At 43.2% G+C, this 16417-nt stretch overlaps 1 protein-coding gene across 2 annotated transcripts in view; it reads left to right on the top strand.

Annotated features, from left to right (window-relative positions):
* Window positions 1-16417, top strand: part of LOC140359594 (glypican-6-like) — a 109156-nt gene that overhangs the window by 85601 nt on the left and 7138 nt on the right. The gene's annotated exons all lie outside the window — the stretch shown is intronic.

Here is a 16417-nt window from a genome sequence, read left to right on the forward strand (position 1 = left end):
CACGGGATTTGTCTTTCCACCTGGTCGTCTCTGAAACGAGAAGCCACTCACTGCATCAGTTGAGTTTAAATACTGTGTTGCAGCTGAAAGATCATTACTCATGCAGCAGTTCTCCAGTGCGAGGCTCGTACTTGTCTAATAACTTACTGTATATTTTGGTTGAATCCAAGTGGTGACTTTTTTTTGGACAGACAGTGAAATATCGCTGTATCTCTATCGTGAGCCTTATGCAAGTGCACAATGCGTCTGCACCCGAGAGGTGACACGACGCATTGACCCTGTTAGCTCAGCGCCACTGCGACTGTGGACTCCTCCTGAAGCACAGCGCTAATCCCTCTGGCAGGAGTGCTGAAGTGGAGCCATACGCGATCACTATTTAATTATACTAGGCTTCTTTCTATTCTTTTTGTCTTTTTCCAGTCGTTGGGTTGCATAATGCCTATACCTGTTCACAGATGGAAATTGGCTCCCCAGTCTCCATCTGCCGCAGTGCACCCTCCTATGAGATTAATTTGTTTGTGCATGGTCCTTAACAAACAAAATAAAGTAAATGAATTGTGTTGTTTTTCGACACTTTTTCCTGAAATGAGCATTCACACTTAATGAATGTGAATAAGGGTGATGAAAATAGCAGTCTTGTGGGAGTGAACCAAGCGGTAATGATGAGCATGGCACGTTTTAACTTCTAAACTTCTATAGGTTCTCTGGTGCTGGTACAAATCTGTGAAAGAAATCACACATTTTCCATTTGTCTGTCGCATGTCTGCTTTTTACAGAGACCGTTTCGATAGACGTATCCCATGGCAACACAAGGGGAGTCAGAATCAGAATCAAGGGGGGGTGCAACAACATCCAGTGCAAACAAATTAAGCCAAAAGTTTGCGCTAGAGGACCACTGCACAACATTTACCGCTGTGATCGAACACTAGTTTGTATTGGCATAAAAGATTAGACTATTCTTTGAGCAAAACATTGGCGTTGAACTACAATAGATGCAACTGCTATTTTATATTTTAAGAATGTCAGAGTGGACTGTTCTTATCACAATGCATTGACTTATAGTTGTAAACTGTGCAACCTAAGCTGTACAGCAGTTTGTATATTATGGATTCAAACTATGCCCTTTTGTCCTGATAATGGCCCTTTTACAAACATAATAGGACAAAATAAGACAAATGTATGTACCGTGCCCCATAGGCCTTTACCAGAGGCATTATGTCGCTATATAATTATGCTGAATGGGCACAGCAAATAATGGGCCAAGTGAGTGAGGCTGCAAATTCAAAAGTCACATTACTGCTTCTTTCAGTCAGGTACATGCTCACTGGACAATAAAAGGCTGTTTGTCACCGGAGCTACAGGTGAACTGCTGACTGATTGTTGGGGAAGGGCTTGTGTAACTTTATGGGAAATTCACTGTTTTTGAAAGAAAAAAATTAAAACTAGAAATTTACAAATGGGTCCACAAACTGGCAATAGTATTTCACGTTTGTTCATTTAGAATAGTAATTCCCAATATAGCTGGGAAATTGTCTCCTGAATAATGACAAAAAACGCATTTCTGTTGTATTGTGTGTGATTTTCCTTTTTTCCCAGTATTATTTAGTCGCTCTGTGTCTTTTTTTGACCACCCCATGGTCTCTATTATAAATTAAATTTCATAAAGGCGTATGCACATTTTTAGGCAAAAATAGACTAAAACAAAAGCTTTTTTTCCTTTCATTATGTATGGTTTTATTGCGCAGAAAATGTACAAAAACCCTCACTGTGAGCAGTCTTGCGTCTCCACAAAATTGATGGCTTGAAGGTTATTCCTCCTGGTTGTTTCTGTGGAAATGGTGTTTCTTTAACTTTGGCCTTTTTCATAAAACGTATTTATCTTCATGGAGAAACCCTGATTAGATCCATGGAATTATGCAGGTGACTTCACACCTCCAGAGAGCTACACACTGTGCCTTTAAATAACTGCATTTCCATTACAGCTTTGAAAATATTTGCAAGAGCATTTAATTTCTTTTGTGTGTACATAAAATGACACTGAAGTCCCATTTCCTCGTCATATCTTCACTTTCCTTGGCTCTCCGCTGCTGCTCCCATTCAACCTGGGCTACTTTTCATATCCGTCAATACATTAATGGGAAACATTCGTCCTATTACACTGTGGGCCGCGCTGGTCCCAGGGGACACGTGGGGCGCCGGGAGAGCTGGTCTGCCATGATTGCTCTGTTCTCCTGAGCAGAGGCGTGCTTTAATCATCTCACTGTTTCAAAGTTGTGTCGTGGTCACCATGGGGCAACTCGGCGACTGTTTCATCCATATTGTGTCATTTAGCCTCACTATGGGATTCTTTTGACAAACCGTGCTGTCTAAACGTGCTGCTGAGCGGTTGCAGGCGATATGTTAAATGGTTCTCTGAATATGTAGCGTCATGCATTAACATAACAGCGACACCAGCTATTTATAAAAGCCTAGAATAAATGTTACTGAGACTTCAACCATTATTGACTCCAGGATGATTGTATTGTGCTGATCAAACCTGCTTGAATTACTCCTGAAAGTCAGTAATTATACTGTTCCCGCCACTAGAGCTATTTTTGTACAGATTTCGTTGTGCGGCTTTCATTGTCACTTTCAATTAAATGTCTGAGTAATTATTTCTGAGCACTTATGAAAGCTGCTGTAAGTTTGAAATGAAGAAAGTTATGCCTCTGGGGCGTCGCACAACAAAGTGATTGCATTTAATATTGAACAAAATGTCAGTGATGCTTAGAGTAAACAGCCAAGGTGATAAAACAGGACATTTAATTATGTACCTGCACTATACACTGTACATCCACATGTGAGACGTCATATTGATTTATCACCTGTAATTACACTCATTCTGAAGTCATTGTCTTGTAATTTTAAGTAAAAAGTAGACCAAACCAGAACTAAACGGAGATCAAAACAGGAACAAACGAGGAAACGTGGTCAAATGTCGCCTATTGAAACCACTCACCTCAAAGTTAGTTCATCTTTTGTGAACTTTGAACAGTTTATTTAAAGTCTTCACACCAATTTCACTTTAGATTAATTTCTTTGACTATCCCTGAAAAGGTTATCAACATCCAACAACCTCATTTTGCTCTCCACGGACAGACGCTTCCTGAAAATCATAACATTCTTGGCTGGGTAAAAAAAAAAGGAAAAGAAAAAGTCAATAGTTGTTATGTCCGTGTCAAGTATCCGTTCCTGTAAGCGGCGTAGCAGGATTGTCCCCGACAGAGTTGTCAGCCGCACACATAACAGTGATGGAGTGCGTTCCTGTCGTGGCCGGGCCTTAATGGAGACCTCCGTGTTAAATCATGTCTGGGTCTTGTAGCGTGGCAGCTTTACACCGGCACATAATCAGCTGTAAGCGCGGGCAAAACAACCAGGGCGTCTCCGGGCTGAATGTGCAACAAAGTCCCACAGAATCGAGGGCTAAAAATGGGATTTGTCATGAACACATGGCTCTGAGCCTGGCAGCTGCAACCACTGCACTGTCACTTCAGACCAGTCTCCCTTTGGCTCCCCTGGCCCCGGCGCTGGTGCCACAGGAACAACTGGGCTTTTCGCATGAAGTCACACAATATATTTCTGCAGAGCTTTCCCCTCGCTTTACCCCACTTTTTTGATTTTATCTTTATATAATTTTGGAATGTACATATAACTATAGCTGTCAATGTGATATAACTGACTCTGAAAAAATAAGAAAAAGCAATTGAAGCTGCAAGCGGCGATAACGTCCCCTGTCTTGCAATCGGCCAACAACCTGATTTTTACTGTCTTAAAAATGTGAAAAACAGAACACTCTTTGCAGATGTCTACATGTATCGCTCACTTACCTAATGTCTATTGAGCATCCTAATTATTCACTGCGAGGAGTTTACTTTTCACACTTTTCAAAGAGCAGAGCAGAGTTTATCGTCAAAGCTAACAGCAACAGCTAAGTGTGATAAACCAACATTTCAAGCGTATTAATAAGCGACTTGTGATGACCACATCATCAAAATATGAAATTGGTCCATTTGATATGTTCAGACTAAAATTGCACTAAAATGCACCCAAAAAAATGCATGTTTTATCCGGGACACTGCGTTAAAACCATAAAGAGTATGTCTTCAGATGGACAGAATGTGATCTTATTTGGGAATATATTTTTGTAAGTGAAATCCATTTTAATCAATCTGGGAAGGCTCTTATTGGGATGTTAAGAAAAGGCTTCATGCTGATTGGTCGACACGTCACAACAGCAGAAAAATCTAAATTCAGAGTTCAGAAAAGCACATCCACAAATGTACGTTGTTTGTTTTTGAAACCAAATATATTTCTCATGTATTCATCGTGCAGGGAAGGATCACCCACCACCTGTTGGTCTGAGGCTGGGCCATTCATCGAAGGATCAAGTCATGTGACATCGTCAATTATTTGGAAGAGGTTTTTAAATCAAGAGTCCAGCTGATCATCTGTCAGTAACAACGTGGTTTCGAGCTGAGGTCAGACTTTGCAGGAATACATTTTAATACCATTTGTGTTAAATGGTACAAATTAGAAGTCTGTATAATTTAAGACAAGATAACCTCTATTTTTCCCACAATGGGGAATCATAACTAAAAGCCATTTTTACTTTGTTTTTTGAATGACCAAATAAAGTCAAATTGAAAATCGAGATCGCCCAGCCCTAGTCTGAGAGCAGATATAAGACAATTAGATTCAGACTAATATCGTTTACATGCGCACTCATAAATAACATGGGTCTCATTTCCCTGTTCATATTAATATACTTGATATAATAATAATAATAATAATAACTTTTATTTATATAGCGCTTTTCAGTGACCCAAAGACACTGAACATAATAAAAAAGGGGGGGGTATTTACAGACAGGGGGGACAACACGTACAATACACATTAATATACAGATAAAATGAACAAGACAGAAGAAGTAGAGAGAAAAAGATGGGGGTGTAACAGGGGGTAGAAGTGTAGGCAATGGGGTAGAGGAGGCTAGGGGTAGGGGAGGTCATAGGCTTGGGTGAAGAGGTATGTTTTTAGGCGGGATTTGAATGTTGTGAGTGAGGGAGAGTGGCGGACAGGTTGGGGGAGGGAGTTCCAGAGTCGGGGTGCTGTTCGGGAGAATGCTCTGTCGCCAAAAGTTTTGAGTCGGGATGTTGGTGCAGTCAGGGTGAGAGAGGAGGAGGATCGGAGAGCTCGGGTGGGGCGGTGGGGGATGAGGAGGTCAGACAGGTAGGGGGGGCAAGGTGGTGAAGAGCTTTGAAGGTGAGGAGGAGTATTTTAAAGTTTATGCGCTGCTTGATGGGGAGCCAGTGGAGAGAGCGGAGAACGGGAGTGATGTGATCACGGGACCGGGTGTGGGTGAGGAGGCGGGCAGCGGAGTTTTGGACCATTTGGAGTCTATGGAGGGAATGGGAGGAGATGCCAGTGAGGAGGGAGTTGCAGTAGTCAAGGCGGGAGGAGATGAAGGCATGGATGAGGGATTCAGCAGCGGGGAGGGTGAGGCAGTGTCGGATTTTGGCGATGCGGCGGAGGTGGAAGTATGAGGTCTTGACGATGTGGCTGACATGGGGAGTGAAGGAGAGGGTGGGGTCCATGATGACACCGAGATTGCGTACCAGGGTAGAGGGGGTGATGGTCGAGGTGTCGATGCTGAGTGAAAAGGGACCAGTTTTATTGAGAGTGGATTTGGTGCCAATGAGGAGGAGCTCTGTTTTGTCACTGATCAGTTTGAGGAAGTTGAGAGTGAGCCATGATTTTATTGTAGAGATGCAGGTTTCAATGTGGCTGAGGGGAGGGTTTTGGGTGGATTTGGTGGTGAGGTATATCTGGGTGTCGTCAGCGTAGCAGTGAAAGTCCAGGTTGAGTTGGCGGAGGATGTGACCCAGGGGAAAGATGTAGCAGATGAAGAGGAGGGGGCCGAGGACTGAGCCCTGGGGGACCCCCTGCGTTACTGGGGAGAGGGTGGATGAGTGACCGGAGAGGGAAATTAACTCTTGCCTGTTGGTGAGGTAGGATGTGAGCCAGTCAAGTGCAGAGCCCTCAACACCCAGTTGGCGCAGCCTTTGTAGGAGGATGGAATGGTTTATAGTGTCAAAGGCTGCGCTGAGGTCTAGTAGTAACAGGATGTTGAGGGCCCCGGAGTCTGCAGAGGTGAGGAGATCGTTGAGTACTTTGACCAGGGCTGTTTCAGTGCTGTGAAGTGGGCGGAAGCCAGATTGGAGGGGTTCATAGAGGTTGTTTGACTGGAGGTGGGTGTGAAGTTGGGCGGCGACGATGCGTTCCAGCGTTTTTGAGAGGAACGGCAGGTTGGAGATGGGGCGGTAGTTGGAGAGGTTGGCGGAATCTAGGGTGGGTTTTTTGAGGATGGGGGTGATGGAGGCCAGTTTGTAGATGGAAGGAACATGGCCGAGGGATAAAGACTGGTTGAAGAGGGTGGTGAGATGGGGGATGAGAGCAGGGAGGCAGGCCTTGGTTAGATTCGTTGGGAGGGGGTCGAGAGAGCAGGTGGTGGTTTTGGAAGCGGTGATGAGGTCTATGATATGAGAGGAGTTAACAGAGGAGAAGGTGGTGAGGGCAGGGAAGGGTGGGTGGTCAGGGAGAGGAGGGGGGGCAGGGGTGGGGGTGGTGATGGAGTTAATGGAGACGGCAGTCATGGAGCTGTTGATTTTGGAAATTTTGTCATTGAAGGCAAGGAGGAAAGAGTTGCAGAGGTCAGGGGAGGAGGGTGGAGTGATGTCCGGTGGCTGGAGCAGCTTGTTGACGGTGGAGAACAGGGTGCGAGGGCTCCGGTGGGAGCTGTTGATGAGGGTGGAGAGGTGGGCAGATTTGGCGGCTTGGAGAGCGTCACGGTAGGAGGAGATGTGTAATTTGAAAGCTTCGGCGTGGACGGTGAGGCGGGTTCTTTTGAGGAGTCGTTCGAGTTGGCAGCCAGTCTGCTTCATGGTGCGGAGTTCAGGGGTGTACCAGGGGGCGGGGTTGATGTATGAGACGGAGGAGGTTTTCCAGGGGGCTAGGGAGTCAAGGGAGTCGGAGAGGGTGGTGTTGAGCATGACAGCATAGTCGTCGGGGGAAGAGGGGGGGGGAGTCAGGGGGGAAAGCAGAGGATATGAGCTGGGAGAGCGTGAGGGGGTTGACTGACTTGATATTGCGGTAGGTGATGGTGCGTTTTTTGGGGTTGTGGGGCGAGGGTAGGGGGGCGGAGAAAAGGATGCAGAGATGATCAGAGAGTGGGAAGGGGAGGGGGTGGGGCTTAGATATGGGTAGGAGAGAGGAACAGACTAAGTCCAGAGTGTGGCCTTTGGTATGGGTGGGGAAGTCAATGTGTTGGGTGAGATGGAAGCAGTCCAGGAGAGAGAGGAAGTCGGATGTCAGTGGGGCGTTGGGGCAGTCAATGTGGATGTTGAAGTCACCAGTGAGTAGGAGGCGGGCAGAGAGAGAGGATGCGATGGTGAGGAGTTCAGACAATTCAGTGAGGAAAGAGGGGTGGGGCTTTGGGGGACGATAGATCAGGATAGCGGTGATAGAGTTGGGGAGGGAGAAGGCGAGGTATTCAAATGATGAGATGGATGGAAGGTTGAGGTTCAGTTCAGTGATGGATGTAGATTTTTTATGAATAACAGCAAGACCTCCCCCACGCCCGGAGAGGCGGGGTTTGGCAGTGTAAGTGTAGTTGGAGGGAGTGGCTTGGTTGAGAGCATAGAAGTCCAGGGGCTGTTGCCATGTTTCACAGAGGAGAAGCAGATCAATGTTATTGTCCAGTAGCAGTTCAGATCTAACAGGTGATTTGTTGGCGAGGGAGCGGCAGTTCAGCAGTGCAAGGGAGATGGATGGGGGCGCGGAGATGGATGGGGGCGCAGGGGTGGGGGGGCGGAGGTTGCTGAGGTTGGCAGTGCGGCAGGTGGGGGTGACAGGGGGGCGAAAACTAGTCCAGAGTGAGGGGATAGGTGAGCCGTCGTTGGAGTGTTGGTTATGGGAGAGACCAGAGCCCCTGTGGATGTAGCGGGGCCGGCGAAGGATCCCAGCTGAGCTAGCTGCAGAGGCAGCAGCAGCTGGGAGACGGTGGTTATGGTTGAGGAGGTGAAGGTCAGCAGCGGTGTAGGTGAGTAGGCGAGAAGTTGGTGGAGCGGTGGCCTGGAGGCGTGGGAGTGATAGTCCGAGGAGGAGATGGAACGTAGCAGCAGATGAGAGTAATCCAGTTAGAATGTTGGCGGTGGCTAGAGGCTGGTTAACTAGAAGCTGGTGGGCAGAGAGTTGTGAAAAAGCAGCAGTGGACCGGGTGTTTAAGCTGGTGGAGTGAGTGGCGTTGGTTGCCCCAGACCTTGTCTGCACGGCAGGGAGGCCCCGCGATACCATGACGGACCTCCGCAGGTGTTAAGCCAGCTGTTAGCTGGCGGCTAGGGCAGTAGATAGTCAAGGAGTGAGGGAGGAGATGAGCGATGGACGGTGCAGTAATGTCCGATGAAGTTAAGGAACAGGGATGTAGACAGAAGACAACACAGAGACGCGGGAACAAAACAAAACAATGGAAACGACTAACAAAACAAAGACGTTGGGACAGAAGCGGCAGTCCACATACCAGACGCCGGCGTTGCTCTAGCCCAATCAAGACGCATTTGAGTCCAGTTTTGTGACCAGATTGCCCCCGTCTGTGGAGCGGGGAAAGCAGAGAAACGGGGCTGTACCTTGGTTGTATGGGGCTGCTTTTCTCTGGGTGGAGCCGGTGCCCCGCTCTCCGTGTCTGCTCCTGTGGCGGGCTGAGGCCACACCTTCGCCCAGGTACAGACCTCCGGGGCGGCGGGTGCGGGAGCGCGGAGCCGGTGTTCGGGCGTGGAAACGCCGGTGCAGCGGAGGAGAAGCGGCGCCGCTCGCTCGTGGTGCGTGCGGCTCGTAACTATGGCAACAATGGCACAGATAGGGAAAGGTGGGCAACTTTGCTATCTAATGCTTTTTAGAATGTGTTTTTAGCTTGTAGAGGCAAAATGTATTCAAGTGAGACCATGAGACAGTGAAGCACAGTCACAACTTCAGGAAACAAAGGTTTTAACAGTGGAAAAATACATCTGAGTTCCACAGCATTAGTTCTGTCTGAGAGATGATTTATGTAATGTATATGTAATGTATAGAGGTTCAACTTCCAGAGGGCACCGTCGACCTATTTTGTTTAGGCCAAACCCACTCGAATGGGATTTAGTTTAACCTGATAACTCCAATTTCAAGCCAATTTTCAAGAAAATTGGTTACTGGGAAAGTTGTGTGAAAGTTGCAATCTCAGCCTGGTATAATAATAACAAGAAAATGAGCTCATTCAATTTGGCTCAGGCCAAATAAAACAATACAGTTTATAATGTATTAACAAAAAACAAAGAAGCTGCAGTAATAATTACATTTTGGCAACTGTAATTGTTTTAAATTTTAAAACCATTATAGCTGCCAAAATGTTTACTCAAGTGTATATGTGTGTGTGTGTGTATGTATATATATATATATATTAGGGGGTCGCGGGTGACTGGAGCCTATCCCAGTGACTTCGGGCCTTAGGCGGGGTACACCCTGGACAGTGGCCAACTTGTCGCAGGGTAATATATATATATATATATATATATATATATATATATGTATATATATATATATATATATATATATATATAACCTTGGGTGTAGACAACCACCAAACACAGTGCTTTACCCCTGAGGTCACTTGCTCATTTGCAAATATTATTTCTACTCCACAGATTTCCAATTCAGTCATTTCCAAACAGTCTGACAGCCAGATGGCAGGTCTTGGTTGAGAGAATCTGCTTTTTATGACCAATGAGAATGGATTTACGAGCTGTTAATCTCTAGAATAACCACGACGTCCTGGGGATGTGCACAATTGTAGCTTCTCGACTTTTGAAACTTACAACTGTTAATGTGTTTTAACCACCTCAGACATCTTGTAAATCCAACAGGGATCCAGCTACAAGGCAGCAGTGTTACTCAGATATTCTTGTTCTGTTGTGAGAAACTATTTTGCCTGTCAGAGCCGTGGTCACTGGTCAGCAGAAGGGAAACAGGGAACGAGACAGTTTGGTATGGAGGGTGACCAACAACTCGCTGACCTCTGTAATTGAGACGCAGCAAAGAATATATACGGCTTTGGTATCAAATGAAGTTTAAAAAAAAACTATTTTAACACAGACAGGAGGACCGGTTGCCAGGGAAAACAAGATCATGAAGTTGTCTGCGCCCTTGTGGTTTAAGTGGGAAGACCCGTCATATGGACTATGATTAGATTGAACACTAATTTAGCTGGTGCTCTCTGTGCAGGGATACTGTATGTGCACAGTGAGTTCCTGGGAAAAACAAAAGCTAATTGCTCATTTGGAATCCTAGTGGTGTTGAGGAAATTGGCATTACTTTAACCATGTTGTAACATTAGGTGGTGAGAATGTGTGGGTGGTGAGAACTGTGCTCATGTTTATTTTGGGGGTAAATTGGATGTTCCATCTTTAATGTCAGTAAAAGAGCTTTCATTTGTTAACATTTAAGTGTAGATTTGCCATTTTGGTACTATTAAACATTTGATGGCTGTATAACTATGTCTGCTGTTTATTTTTTTTCATAAAGGACTTCTAAAATGGACATGAAAGAATAAGGAAAAGTGCGTTACAATAAAGTGTTGCATGCTAATACCTAGAAATCTTCTTGTAATCCCATAAGCAAAGATGGAACTGCTTTTGGATAACAGTTTGGGAATATATTTGTGACCCTTTTAATGCTATGTCATCTTAAAAAATCTCTTACAAAAAAATGAAAAGCCATGGTTAAGGCCAATAGTGAATATTTTCAAGGCTAATACTAAAGTAAAAGGTAACTCAACACAGATCATAAACCTTCTATACATTTCTCAAACCGTCTCCAAGCCAGTTACACACAGTTACAAAGCTCCCAAAGAAAAGAAAAGTTAAAAAGCTCCATCACTGTGAAGAGCAGGAGCTTATCCGCGGATAAGAATGCATGTTACTTACTCTGTTTGAGTGAATGTGACTGCAGCTTCAAAAGCCTGTGACACGTCAGCGTTTGATCTGTGAAAAGGCAAGGGCGTTTGGAGCTCACCGGCCTGTCCAGGGCTCCCGCATCAGCATGCAGCGCGGGCACAGACGACACACAGGCTAAATAAATAAACAATGGCAGTATCTGTACACAGTCTTACTTCTGCTAACACCATTGTCTCAGAGCCCCCTGTAAACAAGTCTGCATATCTGTCAATACAGCCCTCGCAATGTCTCCGCCAAACTGTCAACACAAGGAGCAATGTGTCCACAATGTCAAGGACTCGTTTGTCTCACCGGTATATACCACACAGCAAACAAAGTGATGATTTATCGATATGTGATTATGGAGGATAAACAGCATTGGTATGATGTGTTGGGTGAAACCATTGTGTTGATGTTACTGAAATGACAAGATAGAGAGGCCTTGTTTGGGGTTTGTCACTGTTGTGTTGTTGGTTTGGTGTGATTTAGATGAGGCTTTCTCAAAGGGGGCGTAAATGCGGGAAATTGTAGAGTTTTCAGAATGAAGATAAACATAGGCAATTATTTATTCATAAAATAATCATTGTAAGTCATTCAGTAGCATGCTATTTAATTCCTACATCCAAAAGTCACCTTGTGTCGAGGTGCCGTGGACCGCAAGGGCTGTGATTGGTGGATCCACACGAACTATGCGGAAAAGTATTGGATACAGCTCAGAACTGCTGAGGTTTGGCACAGAAATGTTTGCGCATGAGCCTTATGTGAAAGCTTATTGTGCCAGTAAATATATAAATGCAAAATAAAACAGTTTAATTCCCACGAGGCACCTGGACCCTGCTTAGCTCCGCAGAAGCTCGACTGGTTCAGGTCCACGTGAGCATGTGACTGACTCTGGCTTGACCGAGGACTATAAATCAGCCTTCGCGATCGATTATTGGCAGCGCACACGTCTTTAAATGTGCGTAAATGATATTTGCCTTGAAATATGAACAGAAGAAGGCACATGCTTCCCATAACTGTGATTGTCCTGAAAGAAGAGAAGAACAGACAGGAGCAGGACAGACACTGAGTCCTCTTAGATCAGACCGGACTTTCTGCAGTTTTATCAGCATTTAAAACACAGATACTGTTTGAGGTTATTAAGGTTTCAGTTTGGTTTGGTATTGCCAATGTGTTTTCAAATCGTTGCCAAATTAAAATGGCAAAATCCTAAACAGGCGGATTAAAAATAATGAGACAAAACACAAATTGCCCGCATTAAATTCTGTCAATGTGATTTACAACTTACACAAGGTTTGAATGTATTCAAAATGAACCTCAACAGGGGAAGCTTCATCTTAAGAAAAGTACGTATAGGGGTGCCCCAGAGCTGAAACGTTTGAGAACTGTTGATTTAGATAACTATTGGTTTGGTTAAAGGTGCTCAATGTAACTTTTCTGTTGTGGGTTCCACTACCTGCTGGTCTCTATGAAGAAGTTACTGCTTTGGCATTAAATTTATTTTATTGACTTGCTTTGGTGATTTTCTGCAACATACAACAATGAACAATAAGCAAGATATGTCAAGTCAAATAAGGCATGCATTAAATAAAAACTATTCAAATTGACTATAAGATAAAAATAGACTTAGTATGTACATAAAATGTATAGTTACATGTAGTTCAGAAAGTGAACAGTGCAATGAGGTTGTTGATTGAACTATAGTTAAAGTGACTGGTGTTCATGAGTCCAACGGTAGAGGGAAAGAAACAGTTCTTGTGGCGGGAGGTTCTGGTCCTCAAACCTGGAGTAGAAGGTCTCCGGTCGTCTGCAGCGTGGGGGGCTTTAGGCTTGTAGTTGGTGAGAAGCCGAAGCTCACTGCACACAGAGGCGGGGTTCTTGTCAGAGACGTATTATTGTACTTAGATCTAGCTCTCGACACCTCCCTGCTAAATCCATACTTCACACCTCTGTAGCGCTCTCTGTCACCCGCCCTGTGCGCTGCCTCCTTCTGCTGCCTCAACAGCCTCACTTTTAGTGGGAACCAGGAAAATATCTTAAATAAACATGCGTTCTTATTGTGAGCAGAGTTGCCTCGCCACAGATCTGACCTGTGACTTGGGGGCGTTAGCTGCTGTCTGATGAAAGATGAGTTTAACATTGACTGTGGAACATGAAAAGGTGCACCTTTATTAAAAGGACTGTGTTGACACTATTTTCTGTGACTAAGTGACTAATGATAACGCAGTATTCAGAACATTTTTTTTGTCACCAGTTCATTGCATGTTGTATAAATACTTTTCATCGTTTGATCATTTCTAAAATATATCTCCCATTTCTGAATGATAATTGAAGTATCTTCTTGAAATATCTTTGAAATTCAAATTGTAAAACACTAAACATTTCATAATTGTCTATTAATCTCTTTGTACATTTTGAAAAGGTTGTGTCCACGTGACATCAAAACACTGTAGAATGTGTTTCGTGGTCTATAACTAAAGTTGAGCTCGACATGTCATAATTCAATGGAAGAATTTACTGTTTGACTGTGTGAACTTGAGTGCGGTTGTGATCCTTTCAGTGCAATTAGGGTCAGATTATGTCAAACGTAATCTTCTCTGCATGAATAAACAATAATGACATAAGGTATAATACGGTGAATCTGAGCGAGTTACACTGGCCCTTGTCCTCCATCTGAAAGTATCATTGTCATCAAATTCTACTATGGCACAACCAAAGAAGTGTACATAAGGTTTATTCAAAAAGATATGGAGGAATCGGCTGCATAACTCTTATTGGCACGTGATAAATAATGTACTCGAGTAGTTGATGCACAGACTTGACACTAGAACAAAGTCTGTGAAGAAGATGAACACCAAAATGTAGAACAGTTTGATGCATTTTTATGATATTCCTTGCGTAGTCTGGCATTTCAACCAGAAAAATGACAGTTGTCTAATCGGAAAAGACGGAAAAGTAAATGATGCTGTAATTTCATTTCACTTGACATTTTATGCAGAAAACAAACAGGTGAATGTGGGACATCCAAATAATCACAGCAGAGAAAGAGATTTTATCCTCAAAAGCCCCTTAGAACATGTGGCAAGCTCCCAGACCAGCGCCAGCCGCAACAGCGTCCAGAGAGAAGAGAAGGGAACACAATGAAGTAATATATGGTTCATGACAGGAAGCAGACACGCTGAGGGCAAATAAGGAAAAATACTGCCCGGGACGCAGCAAAAAGAACAACCATTTCCACTTCTTTGGCTGCATTTGGTGCTGCTGCTTCTTCATCTGACACAAAAACATGCTGCGTAACAGTCCATCTTACCTCTTACATACACACTGATAACAAGAGGTGGACAGATTAACGATAATGTCAATATTATCGTTAATGTTGCTATGAAAATGAGCAAAATATGAATATTGAGTATACCGTTTAGAATAAAGAAAGCTGCAAAGAAATGAAAATGTAAAATGCATTCTTTTGCACTTTTGTGTGTAATTTTATAGCATCAGTAATTTCACATTATGTCTGATCATGAAACCTCAACTAATGAATTTAAAGGCACAATTTAGCACTTTTAAATGTTCAAATATCACATACATTTTCATTAAACTGATTTACTTTCCAAGCCAGGTTCAAATGGCAATGTCTGACTTATTTAGTTGTCATTTCAGTTTCATAAATCAGGCTCAAGAGTTTGACTCAGTTGCTATGGGAATTTATACAGGTTCGGAACAAGTTTGTGTTAAATGTTCATATTCAATCATATTTGAATCTACTTCTAAAATTCATTGATATTTTAATTTATCTGCACACAAGTAAAATTCTTTATAGTAGAAGATGTTCATTGGTGTCTGTATTTCTATTGCAAAACTTTCCATGGTATTATCTCGCATCGGATCTAAACAACAATGGTATCGTCCATCACTAAATGCAGCTGCTTATATTATCTTGTAATCCGATATTAAAAGCAGATGTCCTCTTTTGTGTCTTTAAATAATAGTGTTTTTGAAATGCATCAGAATGTTGTTGAACTGTTTTTATTCTAAACATTGCACTGACAATTTTGAGTTTAAGTGCACTCAACCCACTATCTTTAAATGACACAAAATGACACCCTGAAATGGATCATTTTGCTTTACTTTTCCATCAGCTGAATACTATTCCCAACACATTGTAGAGTGTGTTCTTGTTTCACAAATACATCCAACACCTTCAGCATCAGAGGTGAGTTCCATTAATGTGTCACGAGAAATGTCTGAATGTTTCATGGCTGAGCTGGATTTATTGTAACAGAATCATGTGTATTCTGTGTATTCTCAAGAGCACAGCGCTCTCTAGTGGGCAAAGTGTGTAGTTGCACCAGTCAGAAAACTAAATATTTTATCTTTTGAATGGGAAAAAGTCCTCATCATTTTGCATTCAACAGAAAGTTTAAAACCATGAATAGGTGATATTTTGAGGATCATTATATATTGTGTTTTGAATTGTGAATTGCTATGGCAACAGTGCTAAATATACGAGTTCTATTAAGAGTGTTTTTTAAAACTTCCTATAAGTTATCTGTTCTTTTCTTCTGTATCTACTTGCGTTGCAACACCGAAATTTCTCCATTGTGTGGACAAATAAAGGCATATCTTATCTTAAATATTTCCATCACTCTGAAACCTATTGATAAAGAGTTATTGAGTAAAAAGTTTATTGAATATTTGTGAATATTTTTGTCATTAATACACCAATTATATAACAATACACAAAAAGAAGCAGTACTAATGCAAAACGGTTAGTTCAACATAACGCATACATGTTTGTACAAGTCATTTACTTATATAGTATAATTATAAAATAAAGTTTACGTTTTAAAGCTAAATTTGTTTTCCAGGCCTCTGCTTTGTGCATTTTTGTCTTTTTACTGTGTTAAGTTGTTTGCTGTATTCTCTCCAGCACCGGTATCGAGTGTTTGGAGTGTCAAAGTAAAGTTAATGTGAGCTGGTAGTCAGATGCTGCTGTATGAGTAAGTCTCCCTGACCCTGGGGCCAGTATCATAGCCCTGCCTGCGCCGGGGCATCGCTGTGACAGGATTAACACATCAAAAGCAGTGTCGGGGCCTACAGCAGCGTCGCACTCTGACTACACCACCTTTCATGTTCTGCTCAGGTTCACCACAATTTCACATAAGCCAACAGCAACTCAGAGGTTACAAGATAATGGCTATCGGCCTTTCCCCTCAGCCTCACTGGGATGTGTCAAATTTTTGGTGCGTTTGATGAAAGATTGGAGTTCAACAGGCTCAAAGTCCGGAAACGATATCTGCCCGTGTCACATGGTCAAGATGTAAAGGGCGCTTAAAGTCGGACATTCAGCTTTGAAATGA

Source organism: Eucyclogobius newberryi, unplaced genomic scaffold (assembly GCF_026437365.1).
Source record: "Eucyclogobius newberryi isolate DKJ021-1_F unplaced genomic scaffold, fEucNew1.0.hap1 SCAF_14, whole genome shotgun sequence".
Lineage (NCBI taxonomy): Eukaryota > Metazoa > Chordata > Actinopteri > Gobiiformes > Gobiidae > Eucyclogobius > Eucyclogobius newberryi.